Source organism: Cherax quadricarinatus, chromosome 99, assembly GCF_038502225.1.
Source record: "Cherax quadricarinatus isolate ZL_2023a chromosome 99, ASM3850222v1, whole genome shotgun sequence".
NCBI classification, from domain to species: Eukaryota; Metazoa; Arthropoda; class Malacostraca; order Decapoda; family Parastacidae; genus Cherax; species Cherax quadricarinatus.
In genome coordinates this window covers 8,782,794-8,795,953 of record NC_091390.1, presented here as the reverse complement: position 1 = coordinate 8,795,953, position 13,160 = coordinate 8,782,794, and the positions used below count along the sequence as shown (strand labels likewise).

General features: G+C 39.9%; 1 protein-coding gene across 12 annotated transcripts in view; it reads right to left on the bottom strand.

Moving 5' to 3' along the window:
- LOC128704766 (zinc finger protein 84-like) overlaps window positions 1-13,160 on the bottom strand; it is a 516,148-nt gene that overhangs the window by 465,795 nt on the left and 37,193 nt on the right. Inside the window, exon 3 of one of the 12 annotated variants that reach the window (XR_011390968.1) lies at window positions 2,063-3,942. The exons of the other annotated variants lie outside the window; for them this stretch is intronic. The gene's annotated coding sequence lies outside the window, so the exon portion shown is untranslated. Of the gene's footprint in view, window positions 1-2,062; window positions 3,943-13,160 lie in introns of those variants that run through there. 12 annotated transcript variants of the gene reach the window in all.

Genomic DNA, 13,160 nt, shown 5'->3' with positions numbered 1-13,160 from the left:
ACACAAACATAATTATCAATATATTGTTTACAAAACTTGTTTACAAAAACAAACAATACAAAAAAATTTTTATTACTATTGTTCTATAATATATATACCAATATACAGTCACTGAACATACTCCTAGAAGTTCTGCAGCTTGTGGAACTCTGTGAAACTTGGTGTCATACACAGTGGTGTTTTACACTCTTACACATAAAACATGGTGTCATACACAGTGGTGTTTTACACTCTTACACATAAAACATGGTGTCATACACAGTGGTGTTTTACACTCCTCACACATAAAACATGGTGTCATACACAGTGGTGTTTTACACTCTCACACATAAAATCAGTGTGTGTGCATTTTTGTTGAATTTTTTTTTATGTGCAAAGACAAAACACCTCGTCTGAGCAGTTTTCTTCGAAGTATTAGCAGGCAGTTGTGTTATGTAGTTATCCTAGGTAAATGGTCGTGTGTCATCATTCCTTCCTAATTTCCTTCATTCCTTTCCTACCTGGAAGCTGCCTGGAGGGCATTCCACCTCTCTTCCTACATTCCTTCATCTGTCCTTCATTACTTTTTTCCTTCCTTTCATCTAGTCCTTCCTTCATTCCTGCCTTCCCTTCTTGCTTCTGGTTTCTATAATATATATACACATATATAGTCACTAGATACTTTCATAAAACTGCTATTATCACCCTTCAGCAAGCTTGTCTTGTGTGTGAGTGTGTGGCTTATAATTGTTTTGAGTCAGGAGTCAGCAGCTGTCAAAGTGACATATTGTCTCATTAGTCACTCCCCCTACCGCCTGTCAAAACAATGGGGTCGGATGCTGCTTCCCCCTCCATTCTATCTAATTATCTTTCTCCCTCATTCTATCTCTTTCAATCTGTCTCTCTTTCTCTCTCTCTGTCTATCTCTGTCTCACAGGTACACATAAATACAACTATACATAGTGTAAATTACCTAGGATAACCCAAAAAATCCAGACAAGGTGCTATACTCTGCTTGAAGATGTGAGTAAACGTGATGATGACACAGTCTTGTGGCTCTCTCTGAGACAGAGCTAGACGGATAGACAGGGAGTTTGGCAGACAGACAAATAGACAGACAAATGTTTGTTCGTCGTCATCTTCTCCTCCTCCTCCTCCTCCTTCTCCTTCTCCTTCTCCTCCTTCTTCTCCTTCTTCTCCTTCTTCTCCTTCTCCTCCTCCTCCTCCTCCTCCTCCTCCTCTTCCTCCTGGCTCTTGACAGATGGACAGCTGCCCCCCTCCCTCCACCCTCGTTTACGCTCATCAAAGGTCAGCTCTTATCAGATGTTATCTCCCCTTATCTTGTCACTGTCATGGGGTGAACTGTTTTCATGCCTCAAGGGAACATATTATTACATATTATTATTATTAGGTATTAGGTTAATAATAATAATAATAATAATAATAATAATACATATGCACTTAATAATAATAATAATAATAATAATAATAATAATAATAATAATAATAGAAATAATAATAATAATACAATATAATAGTAAATATAATAATAATATGTTTTCATATTTAGACATTTTCATAATTTTTTTTTTCATATTTTTGTGGCAAATGCTTCAAAATACAAATTAGTAACCCTCTGGGTGGGTGTAGGTACTGCTAGACTACAGCTGTCTCAGTGCCAACCAAGGGTCAAAAGAAAGAGGTGTGCCGCTCTGTCTGCAGCAGACCCTTGGCATGTGTAATTTTGTCTTATATTGTACAAATTTCTTACACAATGCTTCGCACAAAGAGACTGTATTCACATACTGTCAGGAAGAAGTGATTAGAAACTATGAAAAAAGTTAGAGAAATGAAGAAGGTAGCAACATAGAGTGAGGCAGGTGGGCCAGTGTTACAAATAACTCGATATCTAATAAGCATAGAGATCTCCAGTGAATACTAGAAAGGACTGCCCTTCTAGCATCCAGCCTGTTACTGGGTCTTTGTAACAAGTAGTCAGTATCCTGGTCTAATTATCCATTAGAATTCAGTAAGATTCAATAGCGCTTCAGGATTACAACTGGTAGGCGACTAACTAAAGGAATTAAAATTTAATAAGTTTATTAACAACAAAATTGTCTAGGCGTATATTATCAAATTAAATTAAATTAATCAATTGAATATAATATAGGACACAAGTTCCTACACTTCTCTCATGTACAGTAGTATTGTGCTGAAGGCGCATATCACATCTTCATGGCTTTTAAGTACCGTCTGGTACATTGTTAGCATTTAATAACATAATACATACACACAAACTTAGTTGTATATATATACAAGTAAGTTTGTGTGTATGTGTGTAAGTGCTCTAAGTAGTTCGCTATGTCTCAAGACTCGACTAGACTTAACCAGTGACTGACTAAAAGTCCTCACATAAACTAACTTCTTGACCAACCTGGCAATCAGAACAGCTTGCTTGAACAATAAAATGACTGATAAGCCGAACAGCAATATAACAGGCAACAGCAACACAGAATCAGGAACAAGGAGATAATATAACAACACTAAGTAGGGACCATCTGCAGATCCTCCACAAGTCACAAAACTCCCATACTACTGAATCTAAGTTCAGCATTAGAAAATCCCCGACTGTGACAGTACACAGATTCCAGAACAATTTAGGTCAGAAGCTGCAGCTCAGGACCTGAGTTTCTTGGAGTGTCTATGTGACACACAACCTCAGTACAATGTCGAAAATCACTAAGTCTAGACTATGTTCTGTGAACAGAGTTACACAGAACCAACAACAAGAAAGCGACAGAGATGATCTTCCAACAAGGGCCCACAGGGGAGAGAAGTAGAGAGACCTCTTGCTAAAAGAACATCAAACAATCAAGCGCAGCCCAGGCAAACTACTCCAGGCAAGGTGTGACCCCCCTCGATCACGTTACTCTCCGTGGACTGCTGCTGCCCAGCAACACCGAGAAGCCGGCAGTGTAACAAGCGGAGAGAAAACACAGTAGTTAGACAATGCTGTCAGCTACTTAACACTCGAACTATGAGCACTGAATAATATATAAATGTTACATCCAACCTAATAATATAACTAAGTCAAATAATAATATAAAGCAATATATTTACAATTTAGCTAATATCGCAAATATAAGCAATATAAAATTATATGAACAGGTAATATACATTATATACTCTGTAACCCATTCAGGGGTCGCAATACCCCCCCAGCACAAAAACGTTTGCACTAGGAATTGCGTTAATATTTTTCACATGATTACTCTTATAATTACTCATGCCACTTTAATAACACAATTTAATATAAAAATAAATCAGAGTCACTCTTGTGCCAACACTTTTTACATTTTACAGTGTCTATTTCACCAAGTTATGCTGCTCATACTAGGGCAGTACACATCATATCCTATCTCTGCATACTCGTGGTTATGTACATCAGTGTGGGGAGAGGATAGCGTAGACAAGCATGACACGTTGAGGCTCGATCATAGTAGTGGAGACTGAATATGAACAGCAGTCTTGTGCGATAGACAGGAGATGGCATTCCACTCTTAAGTACAGTGGACCCCCGCTTAACGATCACCTCCAAATGCGATCAATTATGTAAGTGTATTTATGTAAGTGCGTGTATGTTTGGGGGTCTGAAATGGACTAATCTACTTCACAATATTCCTTATGGGAAAAAATTCGGTCAGTACTGGCACCTGAACATACTAGTGGAATGAAAAAAGTTCGTTAACCGGGGGTCCACTGTAGTGGTAGTGGAATGCGAGTCAGTATGGACATCTGTGTATGAGAAAACTTGAGGTGTGTAGTGAGGAGGGGAGGGGGGGTCGGAGGCAGGACTGTGTTCTGCCACTAAGTAACTAACATCGCCAACACAACACTCTACACACTCAACACTCAGCTTCTGTCTCCAACTGTCTCCTCACACACCAACATGTATCACCACTACTGTGAATATATAAATAGAATAATTAGACATGAGTATACATAGTTAACATGGGCTGGATAGATTATGTTACTTTACTGAATTTGACATAGCAAGTAACATAAGGTATTTGGGCATAAAATTACATTAATTTAAATGCAACAATAATAATTAAGGACGTGACAGAGCATCAGCAATTACATTACAATGACCACTGATATGTTGTACACTAATAGAGTAAGGCTGGATTATGAGAGCCCACCTTATGATCCTAGCATTTTTACTCTTCATTGTATTTATGTAGGTGAGTGGATTGTGGTCTGAAAAAACATTAACTTTAAATGGGGAAGTGCCCAAATACATATCAAAATGTTCCAAGGACACCACAAGAGCTAGAGCCTCTTTCTAAATAGTGGCATAATTTTTCTGGTGTCGTTTGAGCTTAGATGAATAGTAAGATATAGGATGGAGAATGTCAGTGGATGTTGGTTTTTAGAGCAGCAGAGCACCCACTGTATAACCACTCACATCTATATGTAAAAAGAAGGGAAGATTGAAATTAGGACTCCTCAACACAGGCGCAGGGGACAGCAGACGCTTCAACCTTTTAAACAAGTCTTAACAATCCCTAATCCAGATGAACTGAAGTTTGCTACTAGTAAGCTCAGTGAGAGGTGTAGGTGGAGGTGTGTGAGCTGGCTTGCCTGTCACTTGATAGACATGGCAACGTCGCACATGATCAGCTACTGTTTCCTTCATTTTTGCCAAGTAAAATGTTTTGCCAGTTTACCGAGTGTCTTCTCGATGCCCAAATGTCCTCCAATGGGACTATTGTGAGCAAAATCAATGGCTTGTTCACGAAATGTAACTGGTAACACTACCAGATGCTTGACTGTGGTGGAAACACTATCAGCTGACAACTTACATGTATTTTTCTCCATCAGTACACCGTTACTATAATAGTAACAATTATCGAGATCCTTTGCTTCACTCTCACTAACTGCTATATCTCTGTCTTTCCAGTGACTGAACAACAAACTGATCCTTGATTAAATCATCATGAGTTAGAAATTTAATATCAGTTGTGTCCAGACTAGGTAGATGACAGGGGGGAGTTAGTGTTAATGATCCTGGGCACAGAGCATCACTAAACAACATATTCAAGCCAAAATCATTATCATCCACTAACTCAACAGGAGACAAGGATGGTTGTTTTATCTTTGACATAGCTCTAGTAATTGTGCTGAGAGGAAATAAAATAGGTTTCTCTCTACAAGCTTCAATGGCATAATTATCATCAGTGGTATTATCAATCACAAGTGGTTCCTTACATATACCAGCATGAAGGATATTGTTCCCTATCAACAAGTCCACTGACCTGATGGGAAATACACCACTGGATATACCCACTGAAATATAACCAGTATAATAGCTTGTTTCAATGTAAACTTTGTATAAATGTACTTTTGTAACAGCCCCTCCATAGGTTTCTAACAATACATCTATCTTGCAATAGGTATCATCAGTTATGGGCAGTACATCTTCTCTTAATAACAAGATATAACTACCAGTGTCTCTGTAAGTAATTATCTCAGTTAGATGTGATTTGTCAAGTCCTACTTTACCTCTCAATAAGTAAGGACTCATCACTGAACGAATCTTTTCGTCAGATACAATTTCTGACGCTAGTCATCTATCCTAAGTAATATTATCTAAAACAGCGGGATCAGAGGTATTACTAGGATTTTGGTGCATTTGTTGCATGGAAGAGGATACGACTTGTGTGGGAGCGCCAGCCGCACAATCGCTTCTCGCATCTCTTTCCAACTTATAGCAATACTCTCTAGCATGTCCTTTTCTGTTACAATAGGTACATTTAACTTTCTTCTTCTCGATATCAGACTTCTGTCTTACAACAGAGACAGATTCAGGAGTGAGAGTTTTTCTGGTAAAGGTACAAGAAGGTACATTAGCAGGTACATCAGGCCGGCACTGCTCAGCTGATTTAGGTTGCCAAATTCTAGGACAATTTTTAGTTACCTTGTTTCTCTGTGTTTTAGTATGTACAAGTTTGTGAGAAATTTCATAGTTGTCTGGAATGCTGCAGTTTCCAGAACATCCGAGGCAGTATGATCGATCAGATATTCTTGTATGTCAGCAGACATACAGTTGTTAAACTCTTTGTGAAGTAACAGATGAACCAGACAGTCATAATTATTGCACTTAGCAGCTCTGCACCACCTCTCAAATGCAACTTTTTTCTCACGAGCAAACTCTATACAAGTTTGATCTTATCATCACTGTAGGATACGAAATGCACGTTGATAAGTTACAGGTAACAAGTTATATGTCTCTAGAATAGTTTGCTTGACTGTGTCATAACTAATGTACTTGGCAAATGGTAAAGCAGCAGTACAAGTTTGAGCTCTTCCTGTCAAAGCTATGTGCAACAAGGTAGCTCAGTGCTTACTTGGCCAGTTCATAGCACGTGCCTGGTTCTCAAACACATCAAAATAGGTGTCTAAGTCACTCTCAAAAAACTTAGGAACCATTGAGGCAGCTTTCGGCACTTTAAATGTGTCCTGTGTTGTACTAACAAATTTATCAACTTTGTCAGATCTATCAGTCTGTTGTCTTTCGAGACGAACATTTTCCCTCTGGAAATCTTCTTTGTTCAATTTCCTCTGTGCCTCTATTTGTGCAGTCTGCTACATAATGAGGCATTCCGTCCTCTCAAATTGTTCCTCAGAGATAGGACCAGTAGGTAACAGAGGAGTACAGAATCTAACAAATGAGTCTGGATGGTCCTTAGGTCGGACACCTTGTCCAGCCATCCCTAGAGAGTTTAGATCTGGTCTAGGATAAGTAGATACAGGTGTAGCATACACAGTACTAGTATGAGGCTGAGTCATACTACCAGCTACACTCTGTACTATTGTGTTAGTCTGGCGGGAAGGTGTGAGCATGAACGGTTTTGCACTAGGCTCAGACAGTTCTGCCATAGTTGCTTTCTCTTCTACGTCATCAAATAGAGTCATACTTCCTAATAGAGACACTATGCTGTTATGGGACTATAGGACCCAACATGTATTTATAAGTAACAGTTACTCTGGAATACCTAATTATATTGAATTGATGGGGACTTTGCTCTAAATGTCAGAAGGACTGATCAACCTTATGACTGAGAGGCAGCTGGGTCAAGCCTATTTTTCTCAATATAATAGGTTATACTATAGACACATAGACACACAATTTAAATAAGTAGTTTATAAAGTTGTATTTCTTTTTGTAAAAGTAAAATTAAGGTGTGGTAGAATTGTGGTAACTGGAGAATTGTGCTTGGCAACAGTCTTTTGTTTTGGTGGGGGGAGCTTAGCCAGGCTCTCTCTCTCTCTCACTGACTCTCTCTCTCTGTGGCTGACCTTCAACCTGGCAGGATCTCTGGGTCCTTCTCCTATCTTTTGGGGCATCATGTGTGCTCCAGGGGTGAGTTTTTATAATTTAAGTTGTGGCCACCATACCCAGGGTGACTAAAGTGTGTCAAAACACTGGTTAGCCCAGAGTTATGTCAAGAGAGAAGGACAAAAGTTAATAAGGTACACCATGTGGGAGAACAGCTATGGAGTGTGTAGATCTTTGTTTTTAAAGTGTGAGGCTGTAATTGTATATTCTGTACATATCTATTGAGAATACAGTTATATTTTTATAGTAGTAGTTTACATAACCTGTGAGGAGGGCTGGTGAGAGGATATGAGACACTCAGGATGATCAGCCATAATGTAAGTATTACCCCTAGACAGATAAGGCCATTAAGTAAAAGCTACCCCACACTAGAACATGTAGTGAGAACCTTACTATCAAAGTAATAAGGGACAACCAACGTAACATGGGGGCCTGTCCGGGAGAGTTATTTGACTGCTAAAATAACTCAAAACATTCTTTGAACTATATGTGCTGGTATGGGGTAATAACAGTTGCATGTTTCTGGTAGAAGATTTACCAAGGTGGGTCAGTGGAAGTGTTGTTTTCATATATTAGTTTACAGGTTGTTTTTCTCCTAAGGTGGGAGAAAGGTTGAGTAACACATTTTTGTTGTGGTTATGGTAAGTGCTATGTGCATAGTTTACATTCAATTTGTGTTATTTTATGTGCCTGTGGGAAAACTTTGTCCACTGATACTGTAAGAGGGAAGCAAGTGTTTAAAGATAAAACTATGTCAGAAGATGAGTCTTCAGATTTTTTAGGCTTCAGGGAAGAAGGTAATAATTCATCAGTAAACATGCCTGTTAACAGTGAACATGAGGGATCACCTACTCCAGGTGATATGGAAATGGAGAGAATGAGACTGAAATTAGCTGTACTAGAGGCTGAAATGAAATTAATGAAAGCTAAGGAGGAAGAACGTCAAAGATTAGGAGGTTCTGAACAAGAGCCTGAGCAGTACTTTAACATAACTAAAGCTGCAAATTTTGTCCCTAAGTTTACAGAGAGTGACCCAGATAGATATTTTTCTTTTTTTGAGAAGACTGCTTTGGAGCAAGGATGGCCCAAACAGAAGTGGGCTACCCTAGTTCGCACACAACTTGTGGGTAAAGGATTCCAGAGAGTAGAGACTCTGGAGGGGCAAGATTTTTCTGATTATGATAAGATTAAAGAGGAAGTATTGCTTGCATACCAAATGATACCTGAGAAATATAGACAAAAGTTCAGAAATAAAAAATTTCAGGATGGGCAGACCTTAACTGAGTTTGGGAATGAGAAACTGTTCCTTTTTAAGAAATGGGTTTGTTCTAAAGGAGTTAATAAAGACTATAACAAATTAGTAGATCTGATGGTTCATGAGGAATTGTACAATACAATCCCTGTTGACCTCAGAGAATATTTGGAGGACAAAAACCCAGATAATCTTTCAGAAGCACTGGATCTAGGTAACCGATTTTTGGCTCGCAGGGAATTGGTAAGTAAAAACAGTCATGCTGCTTCTGAAAATTTCCCCACTCATTCTAAACCTTATTCCAAGTCTTATGGTCATAAAGGTAAGTGGGACAAGAATTTTCAGGAACAAATGAAGGCTGAGGTGCCCTATAAAATAGAAGGAAAAGGTAAGTCAGCTGGAGTTCAAAGTTTACCTAGACAATCAGATAATGTTTCAGGTCCTCGAGTAAACAGTACCAGTCCTACACCAAATGGTAAAAATACCTTTAAGAGTTATGCCTGTTACTACTGTAACAAAACTGGACACACTCAAAAGTTTTGCTGGTCAAGGCGGCGAGATCAGGAAAGGGAGGAACCACCCAAGAGGACTCTAACTGCAGAGATACATCCAGTTGCCTGCATTAGGTCTTCAAGGCAAGGTGAGGAGGAACCTTTGGATCTAGACCCCAGGATGTGTATATTTTCTAGTAGGTCCGCAGTTGGTTTGCAAAAGGATGTAGGCAGAGTTGAGAACATACTGTCCTTGAGAGATGGATGTAGCACCTACTCTTTGCTACGTGCTGGAGTGCTGCCAGTGTCTAAGGATACCTATACTGGGGTAGATATATTGTTGAAGGGTATTACGGGTTCAACCATAAGGACACCTGTACACAAATTATGGGTAGAATCTGCATACCAAGTTGGCTATCTCCCTGTAGGCGTCTCAGATAAAATTCCCTTCGAAGGGGTCGACCTCTTATTAGGGAATAATGTTATGGGCCTGTTAGACAGTGAGGAACAACTAGTTTGGGGGAAACCAAGTCCCAAATGTTGGGAGGAAATGGCTAGGAAAACCCTGCCAGACCTTCTCCCTGATGGTTCCACCATGAGAAGTATGGCTCATGATCATGCTACCAACAGTCTTCATGATATTTCTCATGAGGATGGTGAGGGCTTAAGTTTGGTAACTCTGCTTTCTGATGTTGAACTGCAGTCAACTGAAGAAAAGGATGATCCAGCCAGAGCTGAGCATGATTGGAGAATGGATCAGTTAAATAGCGTGAGAGAGGCTGCACCTACTAGGGTGCAATTAATTTCTGTGCAGGAAAATGTCGCTGTTGCTGAGGAAAAGATGTTACAGTTAAATAAGTGTTTTCATTTCAGGGAGGAAACTCTTACAAAGAATTCACCTCTATTTGCAGTATCGATGGAAGGAGAACAAGGGTTTTGTCCCCAGATGGTGATGTCCAAGGTTTCCAGGCATTTCTTCTGGTCTCAGCTGTGGGAGACTGTCAGAGAGTATATTGAGACCTATCATGTCTCTCAGTTTATAGGGAAACCTAGTCGAAGTATTAAACCTGTTCCCCTTCATTCTATTTCAGCACCAGGTGAACCCTTCAGCAAGCTGGTAGTAGATGTACTTGGTCCATTCCCAAGGACCAAACTGGGAAATGATTATTTACTCACAAATATTTGCTCCACTACCAGGTACCTGGAAGCAGTCCCTCTGCATAAGATAACAGCTCATGTAGTCTTAAGGGTTTTGATGAAGTTCTTTTTTCATGTTTGGTTTCCTCAAGCAGTGCAAAAAGACCAAGGGCCTAACTTTACCTCAAAGTCTTTTAGAAATGTTTTGAAGGGACTAAAAGTAGAGCGTCAGTGTTCGACTGTGTATCACTCTCCATCTCAAGGGGAAATAGAGAAATTACATCAAACCCTCAAGACAATGATGCAAGCCTATGGTATAGACAATACTGACAACTGGGATAAGAGGATCTCTTTCTTTGTATTTGCTGAGTGGGGAAGCACTCTGGAATCTCTGAGCTATTGGCTTGGGGAGGATGGTGATGCTCCCCCCTCGGAGCTTTTCTCAGTTTCAGATACTGTTTGGCTCGTATGAGGTGGATGGTACCAGTGAACGTGCCCATCAACCAGACCAGGATGATGATGTGGGACCATAATGTGGACCATGATACTCTGGAGGCTGGAGAGGAAGTGCTGATACTGGAGCCAATTCATGTAAAAATCTGTATGGCAAGTTGCTGTGAGCTGAACATGTTGTGGGGGAAGTTCCCAGGGGTTAGATATAAAACCCACACCCCCAAGCAAGAAAAGAATGAGTATAGTGTACACAGTAACCGGTTAAAGGGTTTGAAGTTATGTCAAAAATTCAGAGAGACCAATGTTTTAATGGAATGTAAAGGGCTGCAAAACAATAATCTGTATGAAATACCAAAAGTGTATTTAAGAAATAACATGTGTGTAAAAGATTTTGCAAAATGCATGCTTGGTTTTAATGAGAAAAATGTTGGAGAGTTGGCTCAGCCACCTTGGAACTTTATAAAAGTTTGGGATGTCAGTAATGGGGAAAAGTTGAAACTCCATGAAGAAATTGTTAAGGAAGCTGAGCCAATTCAACAATTTTTGTGTGGGAAAAATCTGTATGAAAAATTGGAGATGGAGGAAGAAGTGAAATTCTTCCAACACCAGTTTGTAGTGCTTAGTGAGAGTCAGTGGGCATTCCCATGCTTCATGGTTCCCAAATTAGATGGCACCCTGGGCTTTATATAAACACTGACTACCACAAAGTACATTTAACAACTAAGGTTTACAGGATTAGAAAGATTGATACTTATGCACTAAGAGATGCAAACATTTTAAATAAACTAAAACATAGGGCAGGAAGATGTGATTTCCATGGCCTGTGTTCCAGTACCATTTTAATGTGTGTAATGCAAATTGTGTTCATTGTGTGCTTAAAATTTATGTGTGAGATGGAACGTGATGGTATTTGTGTAAACTTGATGTATCCAACCTGGGTGCAAAGAGATGTCTTTGGTGTTTGTTGTTGTACTGCGAGAGGTTGCAGAACTGTTACTATCAATGAGCAACCTTCTAAATTTAAATGTCAACATTTTACCACAGGAAAGAAAATTTTCATTTTTGGGGCTGGCTATTCAGCATTTGTACATGTCTCAGGATCTCTTCATCCTGTTCCTGTGTATAGTGACTAAAATCAGACTCTTAAAATGGGCTTTGTTCCTACAGCCTTTTAATTTGGAAGTCAAATATATAAAAGGCTCAGAGAATGTGGTTGCTGATGCTCTCTCTAGATGTTTCATGTAGATGCATGGTGCGTACTTTGTACATAGTGTTTGTCATGTGCTGACCTTGTTGTTTTTGCAGTGGTGAACTCTCGGCGAGCCTGAGTACTCTTTACCAGCCATCTGACTGTGAAGGAGTCGAGTCAGAGCCAAAAGTGTGACGAGGGTCAGGGTGTACGTAAATGTGAGTTGAGGCAGTAGTTGACAACCTTCGGTAACATGAGACGTTCAGGAAGGTATGTGATGTTGTGTCTTGGTGTGCTCTATATACAAAACGGCCCGACGATTTGCCTTTGTGGTCCCTTGGACCCCTCCATGTTCTATGTCAGCCTCCTCTTCGTAAGTTTGGAGGATCTGTGTGGAGTGGGACCTCGGAAGATGGGCTTGAGTGCCTGACCATGTTAAGGATCGTGAGTGTTGACTGGAAGTCTCACTGTTTGGTTCGGCCACCAAGTGAGAGACACCTTGACATGTTTTGTGAAGTTTCCTGCCTGGTGTACACCTGACTGCTCTGGGTTTGGCTCTACTCTCATCTCCTGATCAGGAAGATGCCACCCTGGAGTACCAGTTGCTTGCTGGATTACCGTAGCAGAGGCACAGGCCTGTTGGTGCGGGCTTTCACAGTGGGCATTGTGTGCAATTTTTGCATTGTAATGTGTATTGTTTAAAAGTCACTGAAATTGTAAATAGTTACACCCTTGAGTATATGGGTATGGTTAAAATGCTTTTCTAAAAAATTCTGCAATCTGTTGTAAATAACAGTAAAGTGAAGAGTAGTTATGGTGCTGGGAAATATGTAGCATTTCTAGTAGTCTTGTTTACCGCCTTCAGACTTAAGCAATATACTTTTTACTAGCCGTATCCTGAGGGACACGGCTAGCTTTTGTGAGACTTCGTCTGGAGGTGGGGGTGTTATGGGGCTATAGGACCCAACATGTATTTATAAGAAACAGTTACTCTGGAATACCTAATTATATTGAATTGATGGGGACTTTAAACCATACCCCCAGCCGGGATTGAACCCGCGGTTCAATCCCGGCCGGGGGTATGGTTTATTTGCAATCGTGTCATTACGATTTCTTGAGTCATGATGGGGACTTTGCTCTAAATGTCAGAAGGACTGATCAACCTTATGACTGAGAGGCAGCTGGGTCAAGCCTATTTTTCTCAATATAATAGGTTATACTATAGACACATAGACACACAATTTAAATAAGTAGTTT